At 56.0% G+C, this 14,336-nt stretch overlaps 1 protein-coding gene across 5 annotated transcripts in view; it reads left to right on the top strand.

Annotated features, from left to right (window-relative positions):
- GRAMD4 (GRAM domain containing 4) overlaps positions 1–14,336 on the top strand; it is a 103,472-nt gene that overhangs the window by 31,311 nt on the left and 57,825 nt on the right. Inside the window, exon 1 of one of the 5 annotated variants that reach the window (XM_003905715.5) lies at positions 10,107–10,283. The exons of the other annotated variants lie outside the window; for them this stretch is intronic. The gene's annotated coding sequence lies outside the window, so the exon portion shown is untranslated. Of the gene's footprint in view, positions 1–10,106; positions 10,284–14,336 lie in introns of those variants that run through there. 5 annotated transcript variants of the gene reach the window in all.

Raw genomic sequence — 14,336 nt, 5'->3', positions numbered from 1 at the left:
CTTCTCTGGTTTTCTATTAGGGCCGCCTGTGCTCTCAGGCCTGTCAGGAGACTCTTCTGTAAGACTGGACTATCAGAGCACCCCAGCTGGCAGGTGGTTACCTGGGCAATAGGTGTGAAGTGGACCTTACCGATTTTTGATCTTGCTTCTAAAATATTTTGGGCCGGGCGCAGTGGCTCACACCTGTAATTCCAGTACTTTGGGAGGCAGAGGTGGGTGGATCACCTGAGGTCGGGAGTTGGAGACCAGCTTGGCCAACATGGCGAAACCCCGTCTCTACTAAAAATACAAAAATTATCTGTGTGTGGTGGCGGGTGCCCATAATCCCAGCTATTTGGGAGGCAGAGGCAGAAGAATTGCTTGAACCCGGGAGGCAGAAGTTGCAGTGAGCCAAGATCGCACCACTGCACTGCAGCCTGGGCGATAAGACCGAAACTCTGTCTCGAAATTGTGTGTGTGTGTGTGTGTGTGTATATTATTATTATTATTTTTCCTGGCCAGCTGTGGTGGTTCATGCCTATAATCCCAGCACTTTGGGAGGCTGAGGTGGAAGGATAGCTTGAAATCAGGAGTTTGAGACCAGCCTAAGCAACATAGTGAAACTCCATCTTTACTAAAAATTTTAAAAATATTAGCTGGGCAGGACTGGGCGCAGGAGTTCATGCCTGTAATCCCAGCACTTTGGGAGGCCGAGGCGGGCGGATCATGAGGTCAGGAGATCAAGACCATCCTGGCTAACAGGGTGAAACCGTCTCTACTAAAAATACCAAAAATGAGCCGGGTGTGATGGCGGGCGCCTATAGTCCCAGCTACTCAGGAGGCTGAGGCAGGAGAGTGGCGTGAACCCAGGAGGCTGAGCTTGCAGTGAGCCGAGATGGTGCCCCTGTACTCCAGCCTGGGCCACAGTGTGAGACTCCGTCTCAAAAAAAAAAAAAAAAGCTGGGCAGTGGCACGTGCCTGTAGTACCAGCTACCCCAGAAGCTGTGTTGGGAGGCCACAGTGACCTAGGATTGTGCCATTGCACTCCATCCTGGATGAAAGAATAAGACCTTATCTCTAAAAAAAACAAAAACCCAAAAAAACCCAAAAAGCCCAAAACATTTTTATTTTTGTTTCTTGGCCCTTGGGTTTTGCAGCACAGATATACATTGCAGACCGCTGAGTGGCGTTGGTTCCTGTCTGGGCCGGCTTGGCCTCAGGCGATCCTGTTGCCCTCCGAGCAGGAGCCTGGGCTCTCCTCCTGGCTGTGTGCTTCCTTGAACACAGAGGGTGTTCTGCAGCCTGCTGTGTGGGGTAGTCCTGTGTTGGGCTTGTACATATCCCAGGGCTTGGTCCATGTGGGAGACTCTTGGTAGGCCTGGCAGAGCCCTTTGACCTCAGCTGGGCCACATTTAAACAATAGAAGTTGACAGAAGGGAAGGTAGCCTTTTGGAGGTACACAAAGGCTCTTTTCACTGGAGGAGCTACTTAAGGCCACGTGGGTTTACTTCCGTACTAGATTTGCCCGGGGACCCAGGAACTTCTTTAAAATCCACCTGACTCACCCGTTCATTTGCTGCTAGTTCTTTGGTGCCAGGCCACGTGCTGGGCCTCAGGGACACGGCATGCTGACAGTCAGAGAGGCCATGCACACACTGGATCCCACGTTGTGGAGTGGGAGTGCTTTGGGGACGTGGAACAGCAGAGCAGGGCCTGCAGAGCACCCCATGGGGAGGGCCGTGGTGCCCCAGGCAGGAGGCGGTGCTTGGGGCTGGTTTCACAGTCTCCTTCACTGTGGTGTTGTTTGTCCTTGGTCAGTAAGAGGCACCTCTCTGAAACCTGAGGGGCAGCCCAGTTGCTGTGGACGGGGCCTACACTGGTGGCTATTGTGAGTTGGTTCGCCTTCCAGCACCCCTGAATGTGGCGCCCTCCTTGCTGGCTCCTCTGCCTTGGGTGGGACCTGGGATGGTGTGGAGAAGTCCCCGGGCTACAGCCCAGGTTGGATAAGAGGGTGGACGGTGGCACGTGGGATCCTTCACCAAGCTTCTTCTGCCCCCAGGAACTTGGAGACTGTCCAGGCTGCCCTGGCTTGGCCAGGGACCATGCCTTGTTCCTCACCCTTCCCTTAAGAGGACTGGATGGTGGCAAGGCCCACGCACGAATGTGTGATGCGCGGGCCACTTCAAGGAGCACCTGCGTGCCTGGTGAGGGCTGCGGTTCCTTCTGGTCTGCCCTGTCACTGACGTGGGTTAGTGGGGACAGGGGGTTCTGTGAGCGTTCTCGTTCTGCCAGGCATCTGTGGACCCCGGACAGAGACGGTCAGTGACAGCCCACGGACCACACGCCACCCACTGCCCAGTTTCTGCCTGTTTTGTAAATGAGGTCTGATTTGCACACAGCTGTGCCCGTTTGCACCACAGCAGAGTTGGGAAGTTATAGAGGCCGCGTGGCCTGCTGGGCTGAAGGCGTTCACCGCCCGGCCTCTCACAGATGGGGCTTGTTGAACCCCGCCTAGGAGCTGCTCGCTGTGCCTGCGTGATGTTGCAGCCTCTGGTGCAGAAACACGTCTGGGGAACAGCCTGCTTTCAGACAGCTTTCAGCCTGTGGGAAACTGGGCAAGGGCTGTGGCAAGAAGACATGGCGAATCCGGGGAATCCAGAAGGGGCTTCCTTTCGGCCGTCTCATTGGCTGGATATTCCCAAGCCCTGGTTGCTAAGAGGGATGGAGAGAGTTGGAAAAAGAATGTTTCCACTAGAAACGCATCCCTCAATGTGTTTCCTGTGGCTTAGTTAATCTGCTTCTACAACACAGTGGTTTTTGCTTGCCTACCTGTGCCTAAACTTAGCTTTCTTGCCAGCTTTGTTTTCTTTAAATAAATATCTGTGCAGGCCGGGCGCAATGGCTCACACCTGTAATCCCAGCACTTTGGGTGGCAGAGGCGGGGGGATCAATTGAGGTCAGGAGTTGGAGACCAGCCTGACCAACATGGTGAAACCTTGACTCTACTAAAAATACAAAAAATTAGCCGGGCGTAGTGGCAGGCGCCTGTAGTCCCAGCTACTCGGGAGGCTGAGGCAGGAGAATCATTTGAACCCGGGAGGAGGCGGTTGCAGTAAGCCAGGATCATGCCATTGCACTCTAGCCTGGGCAACAAGAGTGAAACTCCATCTCAAAAAAAAATTAAATAAAAAGTAAACATCCGTGCAGTCACTCTGCCAGGGTCCCCATTCAGGCTTCTAGGCAGAGGGGCCTGTGAGCTGTCATACAGTGTGATGGATGGATTAATAGAGGCATATGCTAGGGAGGGTGGGGTGACTGGTACTGAGCTGCTTCTGGGGCTGTCCTGGGGTTCAAGCAAGCTCAGGCTGTGGAGTCCAGTGGAGTCAGTTCGTGCTCCTGTTGTGCCACTTCTCTCTCACCCTGCCTCCCTGAACCTCAGTTTACCCATTTGTCAGTTGGCTTAGTAAATGCTTCTTCCTTTCAACATTGTGACTGGGGTGGGGGAGATGAACACTGCTGGGAGCTTGTCACTCTCGTCCTTTCATCCTGGTTTGTACCCTCTGAGAGCTTATTGGGCAGAGGCTGCCTTTCTGAGGTGTGGATGGAACTATTGGTGGCATTATTTTTATTTATTTATTTTTAGAGACAGGGTCTTGGTTGGGTGGGATGCCGAGGTGGGTGGATCACGAGGTCAGGAGATCGAGACCGTCCTAGCTAACATGGTGAAACTCCATCTTTACTAAAAAAAAAAAAAAAATTAGCCGGGCATGGTGTCGGGCGCCTGTAGTACCCGCTACTCAGGAGGCTGAGGCAGGAGAATGGTGTGAACCCGGGAGGCGGAGCTTGCAGTGAGCCGAGATTGCGCCACTGCACACTCCAGCCTGGGAGACAGAGCGAGACTCTGTCTCAAAAAAAAAGAAAAAAAAAAAAAGAAGAAGAGACAGGGTCTCGCTCTGTTGCCCAGGCTGGAGTGCAGTGGTGCAGTCGTAGCTCATTGCAGCCTTGAACTCGTGGCTCAAGTGACCCTCCTGCCTCAGCCTTCTGAGAAGCTGAGACTACAGGTGCACACCACCACACCTGGCTAATTTATCTTTTATTTTTTGTAGAGGTAGGGTCTTGCTGTGTTGTCTGGGCTGGTCTTGAACTCCTGGGCTCAAGCGATTCTCCTGCATTGGACTCCCAGAGTACTGGGATTTCAGGCGTGAGCCACTGAGGCTGGCTGATGGTACTGTTGTTATTGTGAGTGTTATTGTGCTTTCCTCCCCATGGATGCTGTGCTGCGGACCTAGATTTGGATGATGTCCTTGGCCTGTTGGAGGAAGGCCCTCTCTCCTTGGTGTCAGGAGTTGGTGGTATTGAGCAGGCTCGGGTGTGTGGGAGGCCTGGGGGAAGTGAGGGCACAGTGCTGAGTCCTGAGAACAGCCTGTAGCAGGTGCTGCCAGCCCTCATCTGCCTGGGACTTCCTCTCAAGGCCCAAGCTGGTGTAAGCCTGGACTGTGGCCTGGGTCCCCTGAAGATGGGCTCCTGAGCTCACACCTGTGCTCTGATGCCCCTGCTAACCTCCACCTAAAGACCTGGAAACTGAGGGTTAGGACTGGCTTGACCTGGGCAGCCTGGCGCAAGGAACCTTACTCTCAAGCCTTTAGGGCTGATGCAGGGATGGGAGCAGAGGGTGTGGGCCTGCTTTGTCTACAGCTGGGGCAAGGACAAGCCGTGGTGGCCAATGGGCGGCCGAAGGCTGCTGCACCTTCTCTGATGCAGTCTCCTGCTTCCCGGGGCCCCCAGGCTGAACCGCTGTTTGTGTTCTGGGTGCCGTGGTCCTCTCCTGTGGCTGCCCACAGCCCCTGCTCACCCACAGGCCCTTCCTGCCCCTCCCGTGGACTCCGGGCTTGGGTTCCTGCTCGGGAGCTCGTAGTGACTAGCGGCGTCTTGGGATGGTCTCAGAACTTCTTGCCCTGGCTCCCACACCCACAAGACAGTGCTGCCTCCCCAGCGCCCGTGGTTACGCAGTGGTGATGTGTGGGGCGTGAGAGCAGCGTTTGTGGAACACTTTTTTGGAGAGTAGGGCTGTGTTTTTGCTGTTGTTACCGCTGCTGGCTGGGCAGGTTGCTGAATCTTTCCGGCACTGTTTCAAGTCGTCCTCTAACAGCCCTGAGCAGGGGCCTCTGTCTGAGGTCATATAGCTGTGGCCAGCTTGGGCCTGGCTTCTGGCTGCCGTGACCCACTGCATGACTGTGCTCGAGATGATCCAGTGGATAGTGGGACACATGCCCACTCCTCCAGGCTCTCCAGCCCTGGTGGTACTTCAGGCAACTGGAGCAGATGTGGATCAACCCCAGCCAGTGCTGGAGGCACAGAGGGCCAGGAGGCAACCCCCAGCCCTGCACAGGCGAGTGTTCCCTGTGTCCCCGAGCCGCTGTCGCTGTGGTATGTGGTGGCTATGGGTTCCCCAGGCAGGTTGATGTGATTGAAAGTAGAGAGTGACTTAGGCTGGGTGGCAGGTTACCCAGTGGCTGGGAAGGCCATCTCGGACAGAGGGCATCGCTTGGGCAGCATCCTGGAGGCCAGGGTGCCAGGATGGGGCTAGAGGTTAGTCTGCTGGCCCTGAGTCAGAGATGGACCCACCCCACCCCGAGGCTTCAGTGCTGCCATACACACCCCCTCCTGCCTCGGAGGCGGCCTGCCTGGCTTGCTGCTTCCTGCTTCCCAGGCTCTTTGACCCCTTGGGGCTTCTCAGGAACTCTCATTTTGCATTTAGACCTCACCTTCTATTTCACGCATCTGTCCCAAGCCTGCTGGGAGGGAGGTGGGTGAGGGGAGGCTGCGGCTGTTCACAGAGCCCTGTGCCCTCATGGCCATCAGGGCCGCGGCTGCAGCAGTGTGAGAGGAGGGATCTGGAGGCAGCTCACACGAGTTCCCAGGAGCTGATTGCTGGGTTTTCAGGAATTCTGTGAGTTGGCCATTAATAAAAATGAAAGTACATAAACTTGCAGTTAGATTAATTATATTGAAAGCAAAGGCATTGACTACTCGAACCCCATCGCTTCTGAATTATTTGATTGCATTTTACTATTGCGTGTGCTGCCGAGGTTCCCTGGGCCTGCCGCGTGTGTGGTGGAAACTCTGTGCGATGACGGCCGCTGGTGGGGCGGGAGTGTGTGCACCAAGCGTGGGGCGCTGCCGCCACTCAGGGCCTCGCTTCTCCTAGTGTTGTAGACTTACCAAAGTGATGAGGAAAGTGTTAACGTGCAGATGAAGCTAAAATTTGTGTGATGTCTGTAGCGGTTCGTTATGAATGGCGTAAAAGCCTTGTGAAAATATTCTGCCATTGGAAAGCAGCTACCTCGTTCAGCAAGGACATTTCCCGTGTCGTAGACTCACAGGTGACGTTCCCCTGCATGTCTCCTTTCCACCTTTGTTGTGGTTTGTAAACGGAAACAGAAACACCAGCCAGCATCCGTGTGGTGCTCATTGGTGGTGGCTGCCAGGGGCCAACCGTGGAGACAGGATTTGAGCACACATTCATGAAAGCATTCTGTGAGAGTCAGTTGTCTGTCCAGAATTTACACTTCATGAGTAGCGCACATTTCATGATTATTTGCAGATACGTGCCGCAGGTAGTCAACATGGGGCATGTGCCTGTGCGTGTAGGTTCCCCCGTGTGAAGGTTCTCCCGTGTGTAGGTTCCTCTGTGCATGTAGGTTCCCCCGTGTGTAGGTTCCCCTGTGCGTGTAGGTTCCCCTGTGTGTAGGTTCCCCCGTGTGTAGATTCCCCTGTGCGTGTAGGTTTCCCTGTGTGTAGGTTCCTCTGTGCATGTAGGTGCCCCTGTGTGGGTTCCCCTGTGCATGTAGGTTCCCCTGTGTGGGTTCCCCTGTGCGTGTAGGTTCCCCCATGTGTAGGTTCCCCTGTGTGTGTAGGTTCCCCTGTGTGTAGGTTCCCCTGTGCGTGTAGGTTCCCCCATGTGTAGGTTCCCCTGTGTGTGTAGGTTCCCCCGTGTGTAGGTTCCCCTGTGCATGTGGGTTCCCCTGTGCGTGTGGGTTCTCCTGTGTGTGTAGTTTCTTAAGCATTAACCAGCTCCTTCCTCCCCAGGCCTGGGCAGGATCCCATCGCACAGAGGAGGAAGTGGAGGCTCATGTAGTCGTCTCCTGGCCCTCCCAGTCTTCCTGACTATCTCTCCTGGGCCATGCTGGCAAGGGGTCCCAGAACGGGCCGTACACTGTGCTGGCATTAGCACCCCAGGGTGTACCTAGCCCCGGGCCCGCTCCCTGGCTCCCCGGGTGGCTTTCCTGTCACAGTGCAGAAGGCTCAGCTCCCCACACGGGGTTCCAGCCTGACCCTCGTATGACTCAAGCCTGAAGATATTTTGCCAAAGGAAGGAATTCAAGTTTCTTCCTGGAGAAACATCCCAGATCACTGAAGGCTTAGAGTTAAAGTTTTTGTGTGTTCGTGGACACTGTGCTTTGGCAGGGCCCAAGGCAGAGTCCATGGGTGTCCCTTTCTCTTGAGGCCTCTGGCAAAGGAAAGAAGCTGAGCTTTAGCTGGTGACGGGGGGCCCAGGCTGGTGGGGACCCCTCAGCTGTGGCATCTGGGCTGCCTTCGTGCGTCGGTCCCTCACTCTCTGAACAAGTGTCTGTCACTGCCCACCACATGCTAAGCTCTGCAGAGGGAGACTCGGGCACCTGCAGCTTGAGCATCACCGGCAGAACCAAGCTCCCGGAGGCTTAGCTAGACACAGCCCCTGTCCTGGGGGAGCACCAGGCGGGTTCTAACCGAGCAGGGCTGGAGGCACAAGCACTCAACAAGGAAGCCATCAGGACAATCCAAGGACCCCACGTCAAACCAAACAGGCTGGTGGAGTGACAGCGGGCGGTGCCTGGGGAATGGGGTCAGAGTCAAACATGTCTGGCCCTTCAGTGGGGACAGAGGTGGAGGTCGGAGGGTTCCAAAGGGGGTCAGCAGAGCTGCAGCCAAGCCTCGAGGAGCCAGAGCTGATGAGGGTGTCGGTGGAGCAGCCACGTGGACCCGGGTGCACGGAAGCCCCTGGAGAGGTTCGGCAGGGGTGCTGCAGGGGTGATTTCCCCTTTGAAGGCCTCACCATGCTTGCCGTGTGGAGAAGGCTTTGGGAGGCACGCGGCTGCCTGGACCAGGCTGGAGTGGTCAGCAGATGAGAGGCACGCGGCCTCCTGGACCGGGCTAGGGGGGTGGGGAGAGGGGAGGCACGCGGCTGCCTGGACCAGGCTGGGGTGGTGGGGATAGGGGAGGCACGCGGCTGCCTGGACCAGGCTGGGGGGGTGGGGAGAGGGGAGGCACGCGGCTGCCTGGACCAGGCTGGGGTGGTGGGGATAGGGGAGGCACGCGGCTACCTGGACCAGGCTGGGGTGGTGGGGAGAGGGGAGGCACGCGGCTGCCTGGACCAGGCTGGGGTGTTGGGGGTAGGGGAGGCACGTGGCTGCCTGGACCAGGCTGGGGGGATGGGGAGAGGTGGACAGATGTGCAGCCCTGTCTGGAGGTGGGCGGCCGGCATGCGCTGCAGGTTGGCAGTGAAGTGAGGAAGAGGCTATCAAGGGCTCTTGAGGGTTTCACCCAGGCAGCTGGTGGACACGGTGCCATCCAATCAGAGTGCCCCTTGAGACCTGAGCCTGTGCCAGGAATGGCATAGTTGAGATACTGGTGAGCTGTCCAGCTCGGAGCCTGCAGGGAGGCCAGGTCAGGGGGCAGAGGGTTGAGAGCAGCTGAACACCCACCTATGGATGTCAGCATTCGAGGCTGCCTGACTGTGCCCAGCGGGCAGGACTGAGGCCTGAATCTAGGGAGGGGATGAGACTCGTGGGCAAGCCTTGAGTTTGGGGCAACACACGTCATCCGATGTCAGCCGACCCCTTGAGGCTGATGTTGGAACCCTAGTGGCCAAGGCCGGGCAGGGGCCGGAAGCGCAGGATCTGCAGTCTCAGGACCCCAGAGGGGTCCAGGGAGCTGCGTGTGTGCTCGGGTCCTTGGGCCTCTCTTTGCTTCAGGAGTTACGGAGGTGCAAGTGTGTGGCTGTAAGCATGGGGACACTGGGGTGGATGTTTTTGTTTTGTTCTTAGAGACAAGGTCTGGCTCTCACCCAGGCTGGAGTGCGGTGGTACGATCGTGGTTCACTGCAGCCTCAAACTCCCAGGTTCCCAGGCAACCTCCTGCCTCAGCCTTCTGAGCAACTGGGACTATAGGCACGCACCACCGCGCTGGCTGGTGTTCTTATTTCACTTTTTGTGCCACTGTGTTGCCCACCTCAGCCTCTCAAAGTGCTGGGATTACAGGCCTGAGTCCCAGTGCCTGGCTGGCATTGGGGTATTGGTAGAACCAGGCCTTCTTTGCTGGCCCCTGTCTCCGGTCCTCCTGTTCACTCTGCAAAGCCTTGGCATCTGCTGGCTGCCCCATCCTCACATCCTCTCCAGCTGTCCAGGTTGACTGTCCAGCTGCTGGTCTAACCTCCATCCCAGGCTCTTCTGACAGTGAGGTTTAGGGGCTACCTTCCCTAGGGGACTGAGACTTGGAGGAGGGCCAGGCGGGGGCTGGAGCCCATGCAGTGGGGGCGGGGGTGGTGTGCTTGTTTTGTTCAACATCTGTGAGTCCTCCAGGGACGTTGCTTAGGAGGGCTAGCGGCTGTGGGAAAGCGGATGCTGTTTATCCCAGGATCAGCGGGAAAGCCGCCAGATAACAAGGGGATGAAGGGCGCACTGGCAGCTGGGCCCTGATGTGGAAGTCACTGTGATCCAGGGACCCAGAACTCAGAGAGGAACTTTAGCAGGGGAGATGGTGTGAGGGAGACACAGCTCAGGGCAAGCGCCAGAGACCAGGAACCACTTTTTTTTTTTTTTTTTTTCCCCAATTTTGGGCTGGGGAGGGGGAAATAAAGTCCTTTGTGGTTTCCAAGTCCAGGGTTCTCTAGACACTGTCGCCTTTGTGTGACCAGAAGCAATTCAGCGGTTTCCAGAGCAGCATGCTTTTGTGTTCCAGGGCTGGCTGGCCCAATTCCGTCCTGCTTGCAGAGAGGGCCAGGAGCCTGGCCGGGCGCTGCCCTGAGCCTGGGGGATCCTGGGAGAACCTGGACAGCCATGGTGAGCCCTGCTGCCCTGCTCTGGTGCACAGGACTGGGGTCCTCCAGGCTCCAGGGCAGCAGGCACCACCCTCTCTGTGCCTGCTGGTGTTAGGCGGCTTGGAGACTGTGGTTCCCGGTCCTCACAGTACATCCTGGTTCTGGGCCAGGATCTGGAGGAGCCACAGTGCAAGAATGTTTCTGGATGTATCTGAGACGGATGGAGGTAGGGGCAGGGGGCAGGGGGCAGGGGGCAGGGGGACATGGTAGGTCTCATCTTAGTGGAAGCTCCAGCCTTGGGAAAAGCTGCCACTCTCTGGGGCAGTGGTCCCGGGTACCATGTGCTCTTCGGAGCCATCTCGATCTTGAAAGGCAGCCTCTCTCCCAAGGCCGGTGCAGGCCGACCCACTGGGAGAGCACCTGCGCAGCCCGGGGTGGAGGGTCCGGTGAGGAAGGGCGGAGGCCTCCTGAGAACCTGGTGTCGTCAAGGGGGCGGCAAGAGAAGGAGCCTCTCAGAACCTGATAGGTCGGGGGGAAAGGAGGCCAGTCTGAGAGGGCCGCATGGCTCGGAGTCGCAGGGGCCCTGGGCTGCCGTGGGTGAGCCTGTAGGTGCAGGTGGAGGGGCCGGTTCTGGGGAGAGTGGCTGGGCTGCAGGCTGAGGAGCTGGGCTTCCTCCAGGGGCCGTGGACCGTGGGCAGCTGGAAGTAGGGAGGGCAGGGGCCGTCCGGTGGGGGATGTGCGGTTGCAGCGCGCGGGATGGAAGGTGCAGGTGAGACGCAGGTGGGCAGCATGGGGAGACCCGGGTCTGGCCTGAGGTGCAGCCTGGAGCTGTGGTCAGTGTGTAGACGGGCCTTGGTTTCTGCATCTGTAAGTTGGGGGTGTGCTGGGTAACAGCATCCTCCCCCAAAATTCATGTCCCCCTGGTACCTTTGGACCCAACCTTACTTGGAAATGGCTCTTTGCAGATGTCATTGAGATGAAGTCACCCTGGTGTAGAGTGGAGCACTCTTTAGCACAGCGCGGGGGCTGCCCATGTGGCCGTGGAGGACAACCCCAGCCTGGCACAGGCACAGGCTGGAAGCGTAGCCCGGGCCCATCCCTGGCAGTGTGTTGTGGAGGGCCCATCCCTGGCGGTGTAGGCCGGAAGGCCCGTCCCTGGCGGTGTGTTGTGACATGTGTCATGACATGGAGTTTGATTCCTAACTGACTGAAGCTTGAAAAGTCTGTCTTTTTGGTGGACCCAGGGAGTTGGGTGAGGAGGGTGGCGAGGTCAGTGGGGCTGAGAGCAGAGTCCTCTAGGACCCTGATGTGTGGATGCCCTCCCCAAGGGCCGCTGTGAGCCATCCAGCAGGAGGATCCTGGGTTTGGGGCTGAGCCGGTGGTTGGGAGAGGACACTGTGGCAGGGCACGCATTGCATTCTGATGGTGACAGGCGGGACACTCAGGGCTTTTGTCCCCTCTCTCAGTGCCTCATTTGCTTGCCTGAGGTGATTGGGAAGGCTGGAATTAGAGCCTCCCAGACAAGGGGGCCGTCCTCTGCCAAGAGCTCTGTGCGTGTCCGAGCGTGGCCCCCGTTTTCCTTGGGTGGAGGCCAGCTCGGTGCCTTACCCAGGGCCTGTGGGCCCCAGCGCCCGGGTTGCCCGCCCCCTCCCTCTCAGCTGTGCTCCCAGGAGGAGGACTCACTGGGCTTTTTGAAAATGGAAGGAAGTAAGTTTTACATTGCTACACTTACCCTAGCCTGTTCATCCTTCCTTTTTAAACATTAAAAAGCAGTAAAAATGGTGGTTACCAGGGGCTTGGGGAGGGCATGGGAGTTCCTGTTCAATGAGCAGAGTTTCAGTTAGACAAGATGAGTCTGGAGGCAGCTGTGCAGCATGACAGATGTAATTTATGCCACGGAGCTGCACACTAAAAACTGGTGAAGTTGGGCCGGGCGCGGTGGCTCACACCTGTAATCCCAGCACTTTGGGAGGCCGAGGCGGGTGGATCATGAGGTCAGGAGATCGAGACCATCCTGGCTAACACAGTGAAACACCATCTCTACTAAATATACAAAAAATTAGCTGGGAGTGGTGGTGGGTGCCTGTGGTCCCAGCTGCTCGGGAGGCTGAGGCAGGAGAATGGCATGAACCCGGGAGGCGGAGCTTACAGTGAGCCGAGATCATGCCACTTCACTCCAGCCTGGGCGACAGAGCGAGACTCCGTCTCTAAAAAAAAAAAAAAAAAAAAAAAACTGGTGAAGTTGGTAAGATTTATTTTATGTGTGTTTTACCATAATCAAAAAATATTGTGGGAAAAGAAGTAATAGGCATTTTAGGAGATTTGGAGAGAGAATTGTTAGTGACCACCATAAGCCCACACTCCTGACGCCTGGCCCCAGAGCGCCCCAGTCTCTTCACACACCCTGTTTGCTATAACAGCGGCCATGGGAGGGTCCCGTTTTTAGTTACCTTTGTCCCTTCACAAGGACGGGGTCCTGTGTGGGTCCGCCAGGGTGTTCCAGGACCCCCTGCCCTGCTGGTCTTGATGGATGGTGTGTGACGTGCTTCCCCTGCCAGGCCTCCGCTTCTCGAGCTTGGTCCTAGGGTCCTGGTACTGAGGTGCGGATTCGCCGGTTCAGGGGGCGTCTGTGTGCTTGCTCTGTCACGTTCCGCAGTCCAGGTTAGCTTTTGTTTCCTTTCTTTTTTTTTTTTTTTTGAGATGGTGTCTTGCTCGCTCACTGCAAGCTCCGCCTCCCAGGTTCAAGCAATTCTCCTGCCTCAGCCTCCCCAGTAGATGGGACTACAGGCCTAACTAATTTTTTTGTATTTTTAGTAGAGACAGGGTTTCGCTGTGTTAACCAGAATGATCTCGATCTCCTGACCTCATGATCCGCCCACCTCGGCCTCCCAAAGTGCTGGGATTATAGGCGTGAGCCACCGCCAGCCTAGTTTCCTTTCTAGTGAGCTTGAAGGTTTTCACACATTAGGAGGTGGTCTTGTCATTTTTCCTACGTTGACTACGTTGTCAGGCTGCCCTTTTTTTTTTTTTAACGGAGTCTTGCTCTGTCGCCCAGGCTGGAGCGCAGTGGCGCCATCTCGGACCACTGCAACCTCCACCTCCTGGGTTCAAGCCATTCTCCTGTCTTATCCTCCTGAGTAGCTGGGCTTATAGGCGCACATCACCTCGCCTAGCTAATTTTTGTATTTCTAGCAGTGACGGGGTTTCACCATGTCGACCAGGCTGGTTTCGAACTCCTGACCTCAAGTGATCCACTCGCCTTGGCCTCACAAAATGCTGGGATTACAGGTGCGAGCCACTGCACCTGGCCTAGTCAAGCAGTCCTGTAACATGGATATTAATCCTTCATCTATCATATTTGCTACTTATATTCCTTGTTTTATAGCATATTTTGAAATTTTTTACTGTTTTACAAATGAGAGCTTTTTACTTTTGCCTGGTTGCCTGTTAGATTTTTTAACTTTGTGGCTTTTTTCTCAGTCTCTTAATATAGACTACCATCTTCTTCTCTCTAGGGATTTGATAGCTACTAAGTTCCCTTTCTTTTTTCTTTCTTTTTTTTTTTTTTTTGTGACGGAGTCTCACTCTGTTGCCCAGGCTGGAGTACAATGGTGTACTTGGCTCATTGCAGCCTCTACCTCCTGGGTTCAAGTGAATCCTCTGCCTCAGCCTCCTGAGTAGCTGGGTACAGGCGCCCACCACCACGCCTGGCTAATGTTTTGTATTTTTTTTTTTTTTTTTTTTTTGAGCCGGAGTCACCGGCTCTATCGCCAGGCTGGAGTGCAGTGGCCTTGATCTCGGCTCACTGCAAGCTCCACCTCCCGAGGTTCCACGCCATTCTCCGCCTCAGCCTCCAGTAGCTGGGACTACAGGCGCCCGCCACCACCCGGCTAGTTTGCCATATTTTTAGTAGAGACGGGGTTTCACCATGTTAGCCAGGATGGTCTCGATCTCCTGACCTCGTGATCCACCCGCCTTGGCCTCCCAAAGTGCTGGGATTACAGGCTTGAGCCACCGCGCCCGGCCTAATGTTTGTATTTTTAGTAGACACGGGGTTTCACCATATTGGCCAGATGGTCTCGATCTTCTGACCTCGTGATCCACCTGCCTCAGCCTCCCAAAGTACTGGGATTACAGGCATGAGCCACTGCACCCAGCTGTTCTCTTTTCTTTTGGTTTGTGTGTTTTTAAGTTTACTGAACCTTTAGTCCTTCTGCAATTTGTAGCTCCTATATTGGAAACTTTTCCAAATGGCTGACTTTTGCCCCCCCAACCTGGG

Source organism: Papio anubis, chromosome 16 (assembly GCF_008728515.1).
Source record: "Papio anubis isolate 15944 chromosome 16, Panubis1.0, whole genome shotgun sequence".
NCBI classification, from domain to species: Eukaryota; Metazoa; Chordata; class Mammalia; order Primates; family Cercopithecidae; genus Papio; species Papio anubis.
The sequence above is the reverse complement of the archived record's forward strand: the minus strand, read 5'-3'. Positions and strand labels throughout refer to the sequence as shown.